We start from the raw sequence: 16967 nt of genomic DNA, 5'->3' as shown, positions 1-16967 counted from the left end.
CAAGTGGAGGAGTTTAAGTATCTAGGGGTCTTGTTCACGAGTGAGGGAAGGATGGAACGGGAGATTGACAGACGGATCGGTGCAGCTTCTGCAGTAATGCGGTCGATGTATCGGTCTGTCGTGGTGAAGAAAGAGCTGAGCCGCAAGGCGAAGCTCTCGATTTACCGGTCAATCTGCGTTCCTAGTCTCACCTATGGTCATGAGCTTTGGGTCATGACCGAAAGGACAAGATCCCGGATACAGGCGGCCGAAATGAGCTTTCTCCGCAAGGTGGCTGGGCGATCCCTTAGAGATAGGGTGAGAAGCTTGGTCACCCGGGAGGAGCTCAGAGTAGAGCCGCTGCTCCTCCACATCTAGAGGGGTCAGCTGAGGTGGCTTGGGCATCTGTTTCGGATGCCTCCGGAACGCCTTCCTGGGAAGGTGTTCCCGTCCCGTCCCACCGGGAGGAGACCCCGGGGAAGACCTAGGACACGCTGGAGGGACTATGTCTCCCGGCTGGCCTGGGAACACCTCGGTGTCCCCCCGGAAGAGCTAGAGGAAGTGTCTGGGGAGAAGGAAGTCTGGGCATCCCTGCTTAGACTGCTGCCCCCGCGACCTGGCCCCGGATAAGCGGAAGATGATGGATGCATGGATGGAAGACCAAAATAGAGCTTTATGGTCACAACCATAAGCGTTATGTTTGGAGAGGGGTCAACAAGGCCTATAGTGAACAGAATACCATCCCCACTGTGAAGCATGGTGGTGGCTCACTGATGTTTTGGGGGTGTGTTAGCTCTAAAGGCACAGGGAATCTTGTGAAAATGTATGGCAAGATGAATGCAGCATGTCATCAGAAAATACTGGCAGACAATATGCATTATTCTGCACGAAAGCTCCGCATGGAACACTCTTGAACTTTCCAGCATGACAATCCTAAGCATAAGGCCAAGCTGACCCTCCAGTGGTTACAGCAGAAAAAGATGAAGGTTCTGGAGTAGCCATCACAGTCTCCTGACCTTAATATCACGGAGCAACTCTGGGGAGATCTCAAACATGCAAGTCGACCAAAGACTTTGCTTGACCTGGAGGCATTTTGCCAAGACGAATGGGCAGCTATACCATCTACAAAGATTTGGGGTCTCACAGACAACTATTACAAAAGACTGAATGCTGTCATTGATGCTAAAGAGGGCTAAAGAACTAAGAGTTTGCAGACTTTTGAACAGGGGTCAGTTAATTTTTTTCTTTGTTGCCATGTTTTTGTTTTATGATTGTGCCATCCTGTTATGACCTACAGTTGAATGTGAATCCCATAATAAATAAAAGACATGTTTTGCCTCGTGTTCTAGACAGGGTACATATATTACCAATTCTCCGCGGGTATGCAAACTTTTGTGCACAACTGTACTATTTCTATTAGCTACCTGACTCATAATTACCGTGACATTAAGTGTATGATGGTATGCTTTCAGGTGCCTCTTGAGGTGTACCGATTGTGTGTGTTTATGAGTCATATAGTGTGTTTTTCTCCTGGGTCCATTTATCGCTTTTTTTTTTCCCACTCAAGCCCGGAGGAAAGGACAATTGTTAAAGTGAAAACCATAATTTAGGATTAGTTTCATGCTGAATTATTCAGGAATGTCTGGTATCTGTTTGGTAGCTGAGAAGGGTCATAAGGCCTGAAAATCCATGGTGTTCTGATCAAAGCCCGCTTAGATAAGGCCCCACATCAAATCAGCCTATGGCATGTTTTTAATTTGTCCTATGCTCCTCGTGAACTGTGAGGAATAAACCTCTTCAATTGATTTTATTAGGATGGATCTATGTTTTTTTATATTGTTTAGGTTTGTTTTCACCCTTCCAAATGGCCTGAAAAATAAGAATAGGCTACCGCAACACTGGGATGATACTTTGCTAATACACAGAATATTAACAATTAAGGCCCCAAGTTTTTATCTCATTATTTTAATCCCGTTATTACATTTTTATAATGATCACAAAAATGATAATAATAATAAGAAATTGTATTTTCTTTACAGTTAGTGGATAATTATTATAATCTCCTTACAACTTTGAAAATCTTCTTTGACTGAGTAACATATCCTTCAACACATATCCTTCAAAAAAGGTTATTAAATAAAACACTGTGTCCCAAGCCGGCAAGGCCCAGCCCGACTTAATTCTCAGGATGTAAGACATGGAGGGCCGAGCTGCAGAGCTGTGTTGTGTTCGGCCTGAGAATGACAACAATTTGTCTCATCTTTTATTACCAACGAAAATAGAATTGATTAGTCACCGATTTTTTTTTCAAATATGCATTGTTACCTTGTCATCGTCTCGTCATCTGGGAAAGAAAGATGTTGATTAATATTTTGCGAATTGAATACAGCACTTGGACTTAATTTTCTAGTGGACTCGGAGTTGCCTCTTCCCATACACTTATAGGGCCTCACTAGAGGAAGTCTAAAACAAATATATTTATATTATTATATATTACATTTTTAGAAACTCAGGCAAGGTCTCAAGTGTCAATGTACCACTGAGTAACCTGCATTTTCTGTAATACTTTTAGATTATGGCCCTTGTAATGTAAGGATCCTTTTGCAGTGATTGGATAAAGTTTGAGATAAAAGTTTTCATTAGGATGATGATCATGTTATCAAAACCAAGTTGCCATCTGGTGTTGCCTATTGTTCTATATGAGGAACTTAACATATTGTTAGCTTGTCTCGTCCTGTTCTCAATTATTATCTGTAGACATAGAAGAATGAATATCAGTGGGATTTATTTTAATCTTAACTTTTTCAGAGAGGCTGATCATGAGAACTGAATATCAAGAATTGTTGTTGCTAAGGCTGTCAATGCTTAACGCAAATTGCTTTGGCAGGAGACATTGTGTGTCATGATAGAATGGCAGGGAAATCCTATAGTAGTACTGGGATCACACCCAAAATGGATGTGTGAAATACAGTAGATACCATGAATTGACAAACCAATAAAATGTGTTCAGGTTACAAAAGCTGCTACGATAAGGAGAATTGGGGGCGAGGTGTATATTTGGGAAAACGAGTATGAATAGAGAGGATAATGAAAGTGGAATGAGAAAGAGTGAATCATGCTGACCTCCTTATCAGTCGAAGAAACACAGAAAATGCCCAATGCTGCAGGTCATAATGCATGATGGGACCTGGCCAGGCGTCCCTGTATGAGGTCACAATGACTGACAGTTCACTTCCTGTTCCTGTCTCACCAGCTGTTACAGCCTCTGCTGGGGGTGAGGGATCAGACCAATGAAAGGGGCTGAGGGGGTTGTAGAGCTCACTGACAGCAGACGGGCCTGGGGATCGCGGGAGTGGGGGTGGGGGAGGGGATGATGGTGAGCAGTGGTGGACCCCGCTGGGAAAATAAAGCCCCCATCTGCCGGTGGGGAAAGTGAACAGGAAGAGAGAGTTTTTACACGCCGCTCTGTTGATTAGCCATGGGCATCATGTATCCCTCCATCAGTGTTTTACTGCAGCGAAACGGAACATGGGGGGTTAATGCTGGACTCACAACACTCAGTGTTGCTTGTTTCATTATACCACAGTTGACTCATCTGTATTCTATCTGATTTATTTAAGTAAACTGACGTGTTCTACTAATATTTGAGTCAAAATGAGACTACTGTCTCAGCCCCAAGGTCTTATGCTGCTATATTATTGTGCTGGGGGAGTAGGGTCAGTTCTCCTCCTCCTCTATGAATTCTTGTAGATATAAGGAATGCATTTTCAAATGTTCCCTGTCTCCTGCCGTTTTAAACTTAGGAGGACATGAGGTCCTTGCCCACACCTGAGGAGTACCTGGCTTGAAAGACCCGTTGCTGTTTATGTCCAAAGTCCTCCTGGTTGTGTTGCAGATCAAGATGATACCTGACGATTTCAGCTGACACAAGGACAGGGACTCCCCCTCCCCTGTGTTGTCCCTGTCCTTGTCCATCTTGTTCCAATGCTTCCAACCTGGACTAACTTTAAATAGACTCTGGACTCCGCCCACATGAATTTATAAATTATTACAAAACCCTTTAATAATGAGAAAAATTTTGAGGTCCGTGACGTCGCCCGGTATGGCGCAGCCGGGGCCCCACCCTGGAGCCAGGCCCGGGGTTGGTGCTCGTACGCGAGCGCCTGGTGGCCGGGCCTTTCCCCATGGGGCCTGGCCGGGCTCAGCCCGAAGGAGCGACGTGGGGCCACCTTCCCGACCATAAATGGCCGTTGCGGAGAGGATCGGGCGGCAGTCGAAGGCGGGGGCCTAGACAACCCGATCCCTGGACAGGGAAACTAGCTCTAGGGACGTAGAACGTCACATCGCTGGCGGGGAAGGAGCCTGAGATCGTGCGTGAGGTTGAGAGGTTCCGACTAGAGGTAGTCGGGATCACCTCTACGCATGGCTTGGGCTCTGGAACCACACTCCTTGAGAGAGGATGGACTCTTCACCACTCTGGAGTTGCCCATGGGGAGAGGCGGCGGGCTGGTGTGGGTTTGCTTATAGCTCCCCAGCTCTGCCGCCATGTGTTGGAGTTTACCCCGGTGAATGAGAGGGTCGTTTCCCTGCGCCTACGGGTCGGGGATAGGTCTCTCACTGTTGTTTGTGCCTACGGGCCAAACGGCAGTGCAGAGTACCCGACCTTCTTGGAGTCTCTGGGAGGGGTGCTGGAAAGTGCTCCGACTGGGGACTCCATCGTTCTACTGGGGGACTTCAACGCCCACGTGGGCAACGACAGTGACACCTGGAGGGGCGTGATTTGGAGGAACGGCCCCCCTGATCTGAACCCGAGCAGTGTTCAGTTATTGGACTTCTGTGCTAGTCACAGTTTATCCATAACGAACACCATGTTCAAGCATAAGGGTGTCCATCAGTGCACGTGGCACCAGGACACCCTAGGCCGTAGGTCGATGATCGACTTTGTTGTCGTTTCATCTGACCTGCGGCCGTATGTCTTGGACACTCAGGTGAAAAGAGGGGCGGAGCTGTCAACTGATCACCACCTGGTGGTGAGTTGGATCTGATGGCGGGGGAGGAAGCTGGACAGACTCGGCAGGCCCAAGCGTACTGTAAGGGTCTGCTGGGAACGTCTGGCCGAGTCTCCTGTCAGAGAGATCTTTAACTCCCACCTCCGGCAGAGCTTCGACTGGATCCCGAGGGAGGCTGGAGATATTGAGTCAGAGTGGACCATGTTCTCCACCGCCATTGTCGAAAGCAGCCGCTTGGAGCTGTGGCCGTAAGGTCTCCGGTGCCTGTCGAGGCGGCAATCCCCGAACCCGGTGGTGGACACTGGAAGTAAGGGATGCCGTCAAGCTGAAGAAGGAGTCCTATCAGACCTGATTGGCTTGTGAGACTCCTGAGGCAACTGACAGGTACCGGCAGGCCAAGCGGACTGCAGCCCGGGTGGTTGAGGAGGTAAAAACTCGGGCCTGGGAGGAGTTCGGTAAGGCCATGGAGAAGGACTATCGGCTGGCCTCGAAGAGATTCTGGCAAACTGTCCGGCGCCTCAGGAGAGCGAAACAGTGCCCTACCAATGCTGTTTACAGTACAGGTGGGCAGCAGTTGACCTCAACTGGGGATGTCGTTGGGCGGTGGAAGGAGTACTTCGAGGATCTCCTCAATCCCGCCGTCACGTCTTCCATTGAGGAAGCAGAGGATGAGGGCTCAGAGGTGAACTCATCCATCATCTGGGCTGAAGTCACAGAGGTAGTCAAGAAACTCCTCAGTGGCAAGGCACCGAGGGTGGATGAGATCCGCCCTAAGTACCTCAAGTCTCTGGATGTTGTGGGGCTGTCTTGGTTGACACGCCTGTGCAACATCGCGTGGCGGTCGGGGACAGTTCCTCTGGGATGGCAGACCGGGGTGGTGGTCCCTCTTTTTAAGAAGGGGGACCAGAGGGTGTGTTCCAACTATAGGGGGATCACACTTCTCAGTCTCCCCGGGAAAGTCTATGTCAGTGTACTGGAGAGGAGAATACGGCCGATAGTAGAACCTCGGATTCAGGAGGAACAGTGTGGTTTTTGTCCGGGCCGTGGAACACTGGACCAGCTCTATACCCTCTACCGGGTGCTGGAGGGTTCATGGGAGTTTGCCCAACCAATCCACATGTGTTTTGTGGATTTGGAGAAGGCATTCGACTGTGCTTCGGGAATATGGGGTCCTGGGTCCTTTGCTAAGGGCTGTCAGGTCCCTGTACGACCGAAGCAGGAGCTTGGTCGGCATTGCCGGCAGTAAGTCAGACTTGTTCCCAGTGCATGTTGGACTCCGGCATGGCTGCCCTTTGTTGCCGGTTCTGTACGTAATTTTTATGGACAACATTTCTAGGCGCAGCCAGGGGCCGGAGGGTGTCAGGTTTGGGGACCACACAATTTCGTCTCTGCTCTTTGCAGATGATGTTGTCGTGTTGGCCCCTTCAAACCAGGAACTTCAGCATGCACTGGGACAGTTTGCAGCCGAGTGTGAAGCGGTGGGGATGAGAATCAGTACCTCCAAATCCGAGGCCATGGTCCTCAATCGGAAAAGGGTGGCTTGCCCACTTCAGGTTGGTGGAGAGTGCCTGCCTCAAGTGGAGGAGTTTAAGTATCTAGGGGTCTTGTTCACGAGTGAGGGAAGGATGGAACGGGAGATTGACAGACGGATCGGTGCAGCTTCTGCAGTAATGCGGTCGATGTATCGGTCTGTCGTGGTGAAGAAAGAGCTGAGCTGTAAGGCAAAGCTCTCGATTTACCAGTCAATCTACGTTCCTACTCTCACCTATGGTTATGAGCTTTGGGTCATGACCAAAAGGACAAGATCCTGGATACAGGCGGCCGAAATGAGCTTTCTCCGGCAAGGTGGCTGGGCGATCCCTTAGAGATAGGGTGAAAAGCTCGGTCACCCGGGAGGAGCTCAGAGTAGAGCCGCTGCTCCTCCACATCGAGAGGGGTCAGCTGAGGTGGCTTGGGCATCTGTTTCGTAAGCCTCCGGAACGCCTTCCCGTCCCACTGGGAGGAGACCCCGGGGAAGACCTAGGACATGCTGGAGGGACTATGTCTCCCGGCTGACCTGGGAACGTCTCGGTGTCCCCCCGGAAGAGCTGGAGGAAGTGTCTAGGGAGAGGGAAGTCTGGGCATCTCTGCTTAGACTGCTGCCCCCGCAACCCGGCCCCGGATAAGCGGAAGAAAATGATGATGATGATGTTGTTTGCTCCTTGGGGTTTAAGGCCGGGTGTTTTTTAAAAGCCCTTTGTGACAGCTGCTGATGTTAAAAGGGCTTTATAAATACATTTGATTGATAGATTGATTGAAGGGGAATGAAGGAAAGGGGCTATGAAAGAGACAATGACTATATACCCCTTCAGTACCTATCTACAGTATATTACAGCTCACCATCTGTTGTGTGTTGGTGTAGCTGTCCTGTGACCCGTGCTCCTGTAATCCTCCATAACACCCCCCCCCCACCCCCGGGCAGAACTACGTGCACGATTTAAATGAGGGGAAGCATTCAGAATGGGAATGTACATCTCCAAACAACCTGAACCTTTGCTCCTTTGTCCCTCAAGGAAGGAGACATACAGTACACACTGTTCAGTAACGAGCCTGAGTAGTGATTCATGCATACCTCACCCATACCTCAGTGCACCATTTTGAGGGCCAGCAGACTGGGTGACAGTGGTATGGAGAAAAAAAAGAGACACTAACAAATATAGTAAACATTTTAGTGAGGCATACATCCACAGTTATCAGGCTCTAATAAATTCTCTCTGAACCTGGACAGGAAGTTGACCTGTGGAAAGTGAGTGTATCTGCTACACTGCCATTTCCTTTCGGATGAGCTGAGCTGGATGGTCCTTTTAGCTAATGTTGCCGTGGTTCCAGTGCAGCTGTGTAACATATGTTGTGTGCACCTGTGTGTGTGCGTGTGTGTGTATGGCGGGGCAGTGGGCTCCGTTTGTCTCCAGCCGACAGAAACCCAGGCCTGAAGACATTTTGGAAACCTACCTTACAGGTGTGTTTGAGGGAGGCCAGGAGACGGGAACCTGGGTTTTGGTTTTACCAAGATACTCGAGGCCAAAATACTTGAGCCCGAAATACTCAGGGACATATTCGAGGCCAAGATACTAAAGGCCAAGATACTCAAGGCCAAGTTAATCAAGGCCAAGATAACGAAGGTCATACTCGAGGCCAGTTCCACTAATAGCTCAATTCACATTTACAGTGAGGCCGTTGCAACACAAGAGGATCAGATTGTCAGTGATCCCGAGGTTAGATAGCGTGTCATCTTACAATTTTAGCATCTGTGCTCTATGAGTCTTATTTACATTAGACTGAATGGGCTGAAATCTCTATACGCAAAGCAATTTATCTTTCATAATCCTGTCAACAAAGGCTAATCTAATAGGCCATTTCTGTTTGTATAGATTATGGTGTTAGTAGTGTTTTTACAAAGTTTTCTCAAGTTTACAGAATTCACTCTCTATCTTTCAAAATGTTTGCTGCTTTCTGGAACCATGCAGTACCTCCTACATCTCCTACTAAGGAACAAGCTTCTGAATATTTTGGGTTGAAATGTTTACTTTACTCTAGTTGACACATTTTATAATCACATACTGGAAAGCACCATGATACCCCGAGTCAAATCCCAACCATCCTTTCCCACAAAATAAACATTGGGGATCCAGTTCTGTAGCCAGATTCGGGCCGTAGTCCATCTACTGAGTCTTGTTGCTCTATAACATGTCCAATGATCATTTTTGACAACGAATAGCGATGTTACCCCCATCACACACTAACAGTGTTGTTAACTAGATCACATGATAATTAATGACAAAGAATAGCGATGTTACCCCATCACACTGTAACAGTGTTGTTAACTAGATCACATGATAATTAATGACAAAGAATAGCGATGTTACCCCCAACACACAGTAACAGTGTTGTTAACTAGATCACATGATAATTAATGAGAACGAATAGTGATGTTACCCCCATCACACACTAACAGTGTTGTTAACTAGATCACATGATAATTAATGAGAACGAATAGCGATGTTACCCCCATCACACAGTAACAGTGTTGTTAACTAGATCACATGATAATTAATGAGAACGAATAGCGATGTTAGCACCTATCAAATAGAAGAAAATGCTTCTTCCTTGATATTAGACATCTGTGTTGCTCCTATGAGCACGGCCAGTTTTCAGGTGTCAGGGACTAGTGGTCAAAGCCATGCAGAGAGAGGCTGACGGCCTCTCCTCCTGGTTGAGCCCGCTGTTTTATTATTCTCTGAGTGCGTCACGCAGTCATGAATTAGATATACGAGCCCTCCTGTGACAACGACTCACTCCACATAATAAGAATAACCTCAAAGTCACAGTGTTCTAAATGTGAAGGTTAAAGGCTTTCATTTCCTGGTTGATAGTTATTGTAGCACATTCCCTCAGTAATATTGATTGTGTCATTTTTCAAGTTTCACTTGGGTTATGAATCATAAATTATGATGATTACGGGGGTGTAAATGGATATGGAATGTGATAATGACTACATATTGCTGTTGCCATTCATTCATATAATTTAATAAATGTAATCCCTCTCTGAATGACATATCTGCCTTCCATCAGTATTAATGTACTCACTGTAGTGACTGTACATTATTATAAATGTTCAAATTGTCCTACTTTCTTTTTTTCATGTGAATACTTATTACCCATATCAAATGTTCAGAATGTTTCCTTCATATTGTTTGGACTGCAGCATATTCCTGCGTGTTTGCATTTCTTTTTTACATCATTGTAATTGCCTCACTATCTCTCTGGGTTCTCCACGCATCTTCATTTCATTCATCTTTGTGTCTACCACTGAGCGCTCCCTAATAGACTGGGAAGCTCCAATTAATAAACCAGGAGGCCTCCCTCTCATTGATACAGTAACTGTTGCCGTGGCAACTGATCACATGACCATATCTTGACCAATGGGATTTTCCTATGCACGCGGCTGTGCCTTGGTTGTGTCAGCCGCATGAATGAAAGGTTTGTTGATAGACACATCTATCTGCATTCATGCAATGTCAGTTGATCTGTTTCTGTGTGGATGTGTTATGTGGATGTGTTATGTGGATGTATTATGTGGATGTGTTATGTGGGTGTATTAGGGTCTGAGCACTGGCAGACTCACCAGGCAGAACAGGCAACTTCCTGGGACCAGACATCATCAAGGAACCGCTAAAACTGGGCACAATCAAAAATGATGATACCATAATAACAATAAAAAAAATAAACAATTTCTCAGTCCGAGGCTCCGGGTCCCTGATTTGCCCAGTTAATCTGAATGTGCTGCTCATCTTCTTCTGTCTCCTGTTGGTTCAGTGGACCAATCAATCAATCAATCAAATTGATTTATAAAGCCCTTTTTACATCAGCAGATGTCACAGAGTGCTTTTACAAAACACCTGGCCTTAAACCCCAAGGAGCAAACAACAGTAGTGTTGAATTTCAATGGCTAGGGAAAACTCCTTAAGAATGCCAAAATGTAGGAAGAAACCTAGAAAGGACCCAGGCTCAGAAGGGTTGCCAGTCCTCTTCTGGCTGTGCCAGGTGAACATATTAAGATTACAATTGTAATAATAAATAAATGCATGTGGGCTGAGTCTAGAGTCAATTTAAACTTAGTCCAGGTCGGAAGAATGACCAGATGGACAAGTAAAGGGACAACATGGGGGAGGGGGAGGTGTCAGCACAGTGGCAGCTGAAATCGTCAGGCATCGTCTCGATCTGAAACACAACCAGGAGGTCTCTGGACAGGGACCTCATGCCCTCCTAAGTTCAAAAAGGAGACTGGGAAATGTTTCCGGTGACGCTGTGGCCCTAACTGGGGAAGGCCCTGGACAGGGCCCAACAGGCAGGAAATCAATCCACCCACATTGCCAAGCATCAACCAAAGGGTCACCCACCAACCGCAACCACCCTGAATGAGGGCCGAGTATTTCCAGAAGAGTACAGCCCAATTGCACAAGTGTGCAACAGAGAGACAACAACAAGCCAGTGACCCCGCCCCCGAGAGGCATTGGAGGGAGGGCATCCCTGTGGTGATGAGAGCCCACCTGGCAAGACAGCAAGGGTTTCTGGTCACCTTCAGGCCCCTGGGCCAGGCTAAACCTAATCATAGACCGTGCTGTAAAGATGAGTCTTTAGTAGACACTTGAAAGTTTGCACTGAGTTTGCATTTCTAACATTAATTGGCAAATCATTCCATAGTAGTGGAGCTCTATGAGAAAAGGCCCTGCCTCCGGCTGTTTGTTTAGAGATTCTAGGTACAATTAAAAGGCCTGCATCTTGCGATCGTAGGTTACGTGTAGGTATGTATGGCTGGATCATTTCAGCGAGGCAAGTAAGAGCAAGTCCATGTATTGATTTATAGGTTACCAATAAAACCTTAAAATCAGCCTTAACCCTAACAGACAGCCAGTGTAAAGAGGCTAGTACAGGAGCAATCTGTTAAAAATATTTTGTTAAGATTCTAGCAGCCGTGTGCAGCACTAATTGAAGTTTATTTATTGATTTGTCAGGGTAACCGGAAAGAAGAGCATTGCAGTAATCTAGTCTAGAAGTAACAAAAGCATGGATTAGTTTCTCAGCATCAGTTTTTGATAAAACGTTTCTGATTTTTGCAATGTTTCGAAGACGAAAATAAGCAACTTTTGAGACATTTTATATGTTCATCAAAGGAGAGGGTCAAGGGTAACGCCAAGGTTTCTTACAGTTTTTTGGGATACGACCAAGCAGCCGTCGAGGTTCATAGTGAGATCTGCTAACAACGCTCTTTGTTTCTTGTGTCCTAAAATGAGAATTTCTGTTTTTCTTGAGTTTAAAAGCAAGAAGTTATCTGTCATCCACTTCCTAATATCTGAAACGCATGCTTCCAAAGTAGCACATTTTGGGGCTTCTCCATGCTTCATTGAAATATAACAGTGAAAGTTGACATTGTGATTCCGGATTACATCATCCAGATGCAGCATATATACAATAATGGGCCCAGAAATGAGCCTTGAGGAACACCAAAACGTACCTTTGACTCAGTAGGCCTCAGAGGATATGCCATCCATACTAAAAAACTGATATCTTTCAGATAAATAAGATTTAAACCAGGCTAGAACATGTCCACGTAACCCAATATGGGTGTCCAGTCTCTCTAAGTGAAGGGAGTGATCAATAGTGTCAAAAGCAGCACTAAGGTCAAGAAGCAACAGAAAGAATGTGGAAATTTTGTCTGAGGCCATTAGAAGGTAATTTTTTACCTTCACGAGTGCAGTCTCAGTACTATGATGGGGTTTGAAACCGGACTGAAGCATTTCATAAATGTTATTTGTCTTCAGGACAAAGAGAAATTCTGGATTGTTTTTGTTCACCTCAATCAGTTTGGAGAAATAAGATGATTGAGCAGACGTGAGTGATTTTTGGTATTGTAGTGTACTGTCTATCCAGGCTAGTCTGAATACTTCCAACTTGGTGGAGCGCCACTTTCGCTCCAATTTTCTGGGGCTTCCTTGAGTGCTCTAGTATTGTCTGTGTACCAGGGAGCAAGTTTCTTGTTGTGTATTTCTTTTTTTTTTTATTGGTGCAACTGTATCAAAAATATTTTGCAGTGTTGAGTTTAGATCCTCGATTTGATCGTTTGCAGATTAATTTACTCTGTCGTTAATGAGCGAACTTGTAAGAATATCAATGAATCTATTTGTAGTCAGAGAATTTATAGTACGGCTTTTAAAACTCATTGTTTGCGGAGCAGGTGGATTTCTTGTTTTAACGGTAAATGTAATAAGACAGTGATCTGATAATACAGGATTGTGGGGGGAAATTATTAGATCTACAATATCTATTTCTCGTGACAGGACTAAATATAAGGTGTGAATGTGGCAGTGGGCCAAATGCAGTCTTCTGTGGTAGAGTTGGTTGAAGAGTAATACGTTTATCGTCAGGGACAACAGGTTACAGATAGAGTAAGTGTTTGGTTTTCATTTATTTATCAACTCAATTAGATATTGCACAAATATTTGCAACTCCGGGTTTTAGCAGCAGAATGGCTAAGCTGTGGTATTAAGAGCACAGAGGAGCTAAATGTAATCGGGTTAATTGTAAGGCTACCTGGGTTAAAACACAACTGCTTCAGTCTTTTGTAAGGTTACCTGGGGTAAAACACAACTCTGCTTCAGTCTTTTGTAAGGTTACCTGGGGTAAAATACAACTCTGTTTCAGTCTTTTTTGGGAGTAAAATATTTCATCAAGCCGGAATAGTGGCAACCAGGAAAAGTGTTTGGAATTTCTGGGTGAGAAATTAAACACTGTAGACCAAGTTACCAGAACTATACTTATACTCAGTGTGTTATACTATACTGTTTTATACTCAGTATGTAAGGCTTTGGGGACATAACTTTCATCAAATTGTTGCTTAAAATTAAAAAAACCTGTCAAGGTATATGCTGCGACCACATTCTTCAGCCTTTCTATTTATGGCCAGAGTTGCACAACAGTGATAATGTTTATTACTAGCATACCTTGTTAAATTGGCTATGTAAAGGTTATGGAATGGTTTCAATATGTTAAAATACGGCCTGTCGGCAATGGTAAAGTCACTGCCTTTGCAGTTGGCTGTGTCATTGGGAGGCTCAGGCTGTTGGATTGGCCTTGGAGTCTCACGGCGAGTGATGCAATTGGCCAGCACCGTCTGGGTTTGGGGGTTAGTAATTTAATTTTTCTTGCCTTGCCTTGTTGCTCTCCTTATTTCTCTACATAAATATTACCACAAATATTTCTTTGAACCATATGCACTTTTCCAGAGTATAGTAAACCGCAACAGGTGGAAACATAATAACGGGGAACGATATGATCACGACCGTGACTTTCACGTGGTCGGGGGTCTAATCCTCTGCTTGGGGCCTCTGGGTAACTGAGACCGCCTCTGCGTCAGACTGCACGTTCGTGGATTAGGAGAGAGGGAAGCTGCTCTCTCTCTCATGATGCCCTGGGGAGTGGGATGATTCAGAAGTGAGTCAGAGCAGCCCTCTGCCCCCTGCCTGGGCTGAGACAGGGGAGATGGGGAGGCTCCTCTCTGCGGTGCCGTGACTCCCCATCACCTGGGCTTTCCTTCCCTACCGAGTCAGAACAATGGGGTTTAGAGACACAGGATCAAGTCATTAAATCTTCTGGTCACAAGCGAAAGGAATATAGGGAAAGAACGCTATCAGTTTAGCATGTGAAGTGTTTGAAAATGACTTGCTTTCTCGTGCTCTTGCACAAAGTGGATAATAGCGTGAGACAACATGTAAAGCAGCATGGGATAACAAATGTTTAAAAAAACACAGGTGCTCTTATGATTCCCACTTGGGTGAAATTGTGTTTTTTCTGTGGGCGGCCAGATTTCTCTGCCTCTCTGTCTCCTAACCAGCACCTTATTCCCTACATAGTGCTCTGTTTGGGGCCCTGGTCATTATCTAGGATGTTTAGGATGCAGACAGAGCCTCTCCTGCTCTCCTTACCACGTGCCTCTTCAAATCAATCTGTTTGGACTTTGAGTACCAACATCCTTACAGCCTCTTCATCTGCATAAACCCCTTTGAGGCTGTAGTGTTTTCATCAACATACAGTTACCCGCTGGGTTTCCCTCCCTCTTGTCTTCCTCTTTGTCAGTCTTTGTCTGGGCCTTGTCGTGTTCACTAAGAATAGTTTTTTTTTACGCTATGTATTACTCCCATTGGGTTCCCCTCTTTGTATGAACTGCTTTCTTGTTAATCTCTCGGCCGTTGTCCCTGTCCTCTCCTCTATGTTCCCATCCCTCCTCTCTGTCCCTGTCTCTCCTTTCTGTGCTTGTCTCTCCACTCTGTCCATGTCCCTGTCTCTCCTTTTTGTTGGCCTCTCTCCTCTCTGTCCCTCCTCTCTGTCCCTGACTCTCCTCTCTCTCCCCGTCTGTTCTCTATCCCCGTCCCTCCTCTGTCCCCTTCTCTCCTCTATGTCCATGTCCCTCCTCTTTGTCCCTGTCTCTCCTCTCTGTATCTTCTCTCTCACCCTGTCTCTCTACTCTGTCCCTGTCTCTCCTCTGTCCCTCTGTCTCCTCTCTGTCTCTGCTCTCTGTCCCGATCTCTCCTCTGTCCTGCCTCTCTGTCTCTCGTCTTTGTCTCTCGTCTCTGTCTCTGTCTCTCGTCTCTGTTCCCAACCCTCCTCTCTGTCCTGTCTCTCTCTCTCTGTATTTCCACTCTGTCCCTGTCTCTCTTCTCTGTCCATGTCTCTCCACAGGCCCTGTCTCTCATCTCTGTCTCCATTTCTCCCCTCTGGCCCTGTCTCTCTTTGTCCTCAGTAGGCCTCAGGTGGTGGGCAGGGGTTCATAAAACCCTGAGCCTGCATCAGCTCTGTAACCATCACAAATGATTGTTGAGTCCTGTTATGAGATGTTACGCATGAGCTACAACACTGTGTGGTTTGAAATATGTGGTTTGATTAATGATCTATTCTCAACTTATATTTCCTACCATGCACATGACGTTGATATTTCTTCATTACTTTATGAATAAACCAATTTGGAAGTTTCCATTCAGATCTCTGAGCACACAGAGAAGGTCTCTGCTGTAGATATATAAACATCATTGTTTCCTTTTGGAAAATGGCACGTGTGATTTGACTGTTGCTTTAAACCTAGACCAATTTTACAAAACAAAGCTTGTGCCACCATCTGAAGATCTGTGAGAATGGACAAATACAGAGCACATGTCCTTTACTGCACGTCCTTTATGCTATTACAACTAAAAACCTACTGATAGTGTAAAGGACCATGGAGGACAATCAGCAATTCTATCTAAACGTGATCCCTGCCCAGGGATCCATTCTCCAAGGGTGTCTCAGAAAGGCTTTAGAATATACAAAAACAAATTGACAATTCCTTTGAAACCACAGGTTCGTATAGGTTACACATTTGTAAGTGGCAGAAACAGGAGACATATGAGCCTCCCCATTTCACCCTTCTGAACAGACCCACCTTCTGAAGACTAGGATATTTTAAACACTAACCATTCTGGCTGAACAGTAACTGTTATTGTTGTTATGGGTCACTGGAGTCTGTGATACGTTTGACCATGTGGTCTGATATTCACCTGCAGGCCCGACTGATTCTGGAACCCCCAGCCTTAGGGACAGGACCTCCAACTGACTCAGAAATGAGCTGTCAGGACGTCCCCGTAATATCACATGTTTTTTTCCCCTGGACATTCTCAGGTTGACAGTGATATCTCATATCTTGTCTGTCTTTATGTCAGATGGTATTTAAAAAAAAAAATATATATATATATTTTCCAATCCTGTTGCATCTAAAATCAAGTTCCCACTTATGTTTGTCCAACATAATTTGCATTTTCACTATGGCATGAGACCAAGGAAACAATTGGAGATGGAAAACTATTTCACACATTGGAGAATCAGTGTTGAAAATGACCACAGGATCTGAGGAGTCAGTGGGAAAAACGTCTCCCCAGGATTTTGGAATCCAGCCAGACTCAGAACCTGCTCTTCATCTCTGTCCACTTACTGTATTAGTTCCTACTCCCCACTCCAGTATGCCAATATGTTTCCTCTGTCTTACTCTGTGTCCTTCCTGTAATATGAGTACAGAAAGAGAACTGAAGTATATCAAGTGTGTTAGGTAAAGTCCCATGGATATTCCATCACTTCGGCCCAGACAGAGGTTACATTTGACAAAACTCAGTTACAAAGTTAACATATGGAATTCTATTAAGATGAATTTTGCATTGATTATTTTGTATTTTGATTTGGTGTGGTAGGACCTATGTAGCTTTCCTGAGAAATGACGGCCAATTATTTGGTATTACAATGAAAAGACCTTTAGGATTGTTCTGCATTAAAGCAGATTCTTCAAAATATAACACCTTCTCTGTAAGAATAAAAACATATTCTATTTTACATCCCCAGAAATACATTTTATTGTTTGAA

Source organism: Esox lucius, chromosome 14 (genome assembly GCF_011004845.1).
Source record: "Esox lucius isolate fEsoLuc1 chromosome 14, fEsoLuc1.pri, whole genome shotgun sequence".
NCBI classification, from domain to species: domain Eukaryota; kingdom Metazoa; phylum Chordata; class Actinopteri; order Esociformes; family Esocidae; genus Esox; species Esox lucius.
This window is presented reverse-complemented; position numbering follows the sequence as displayed.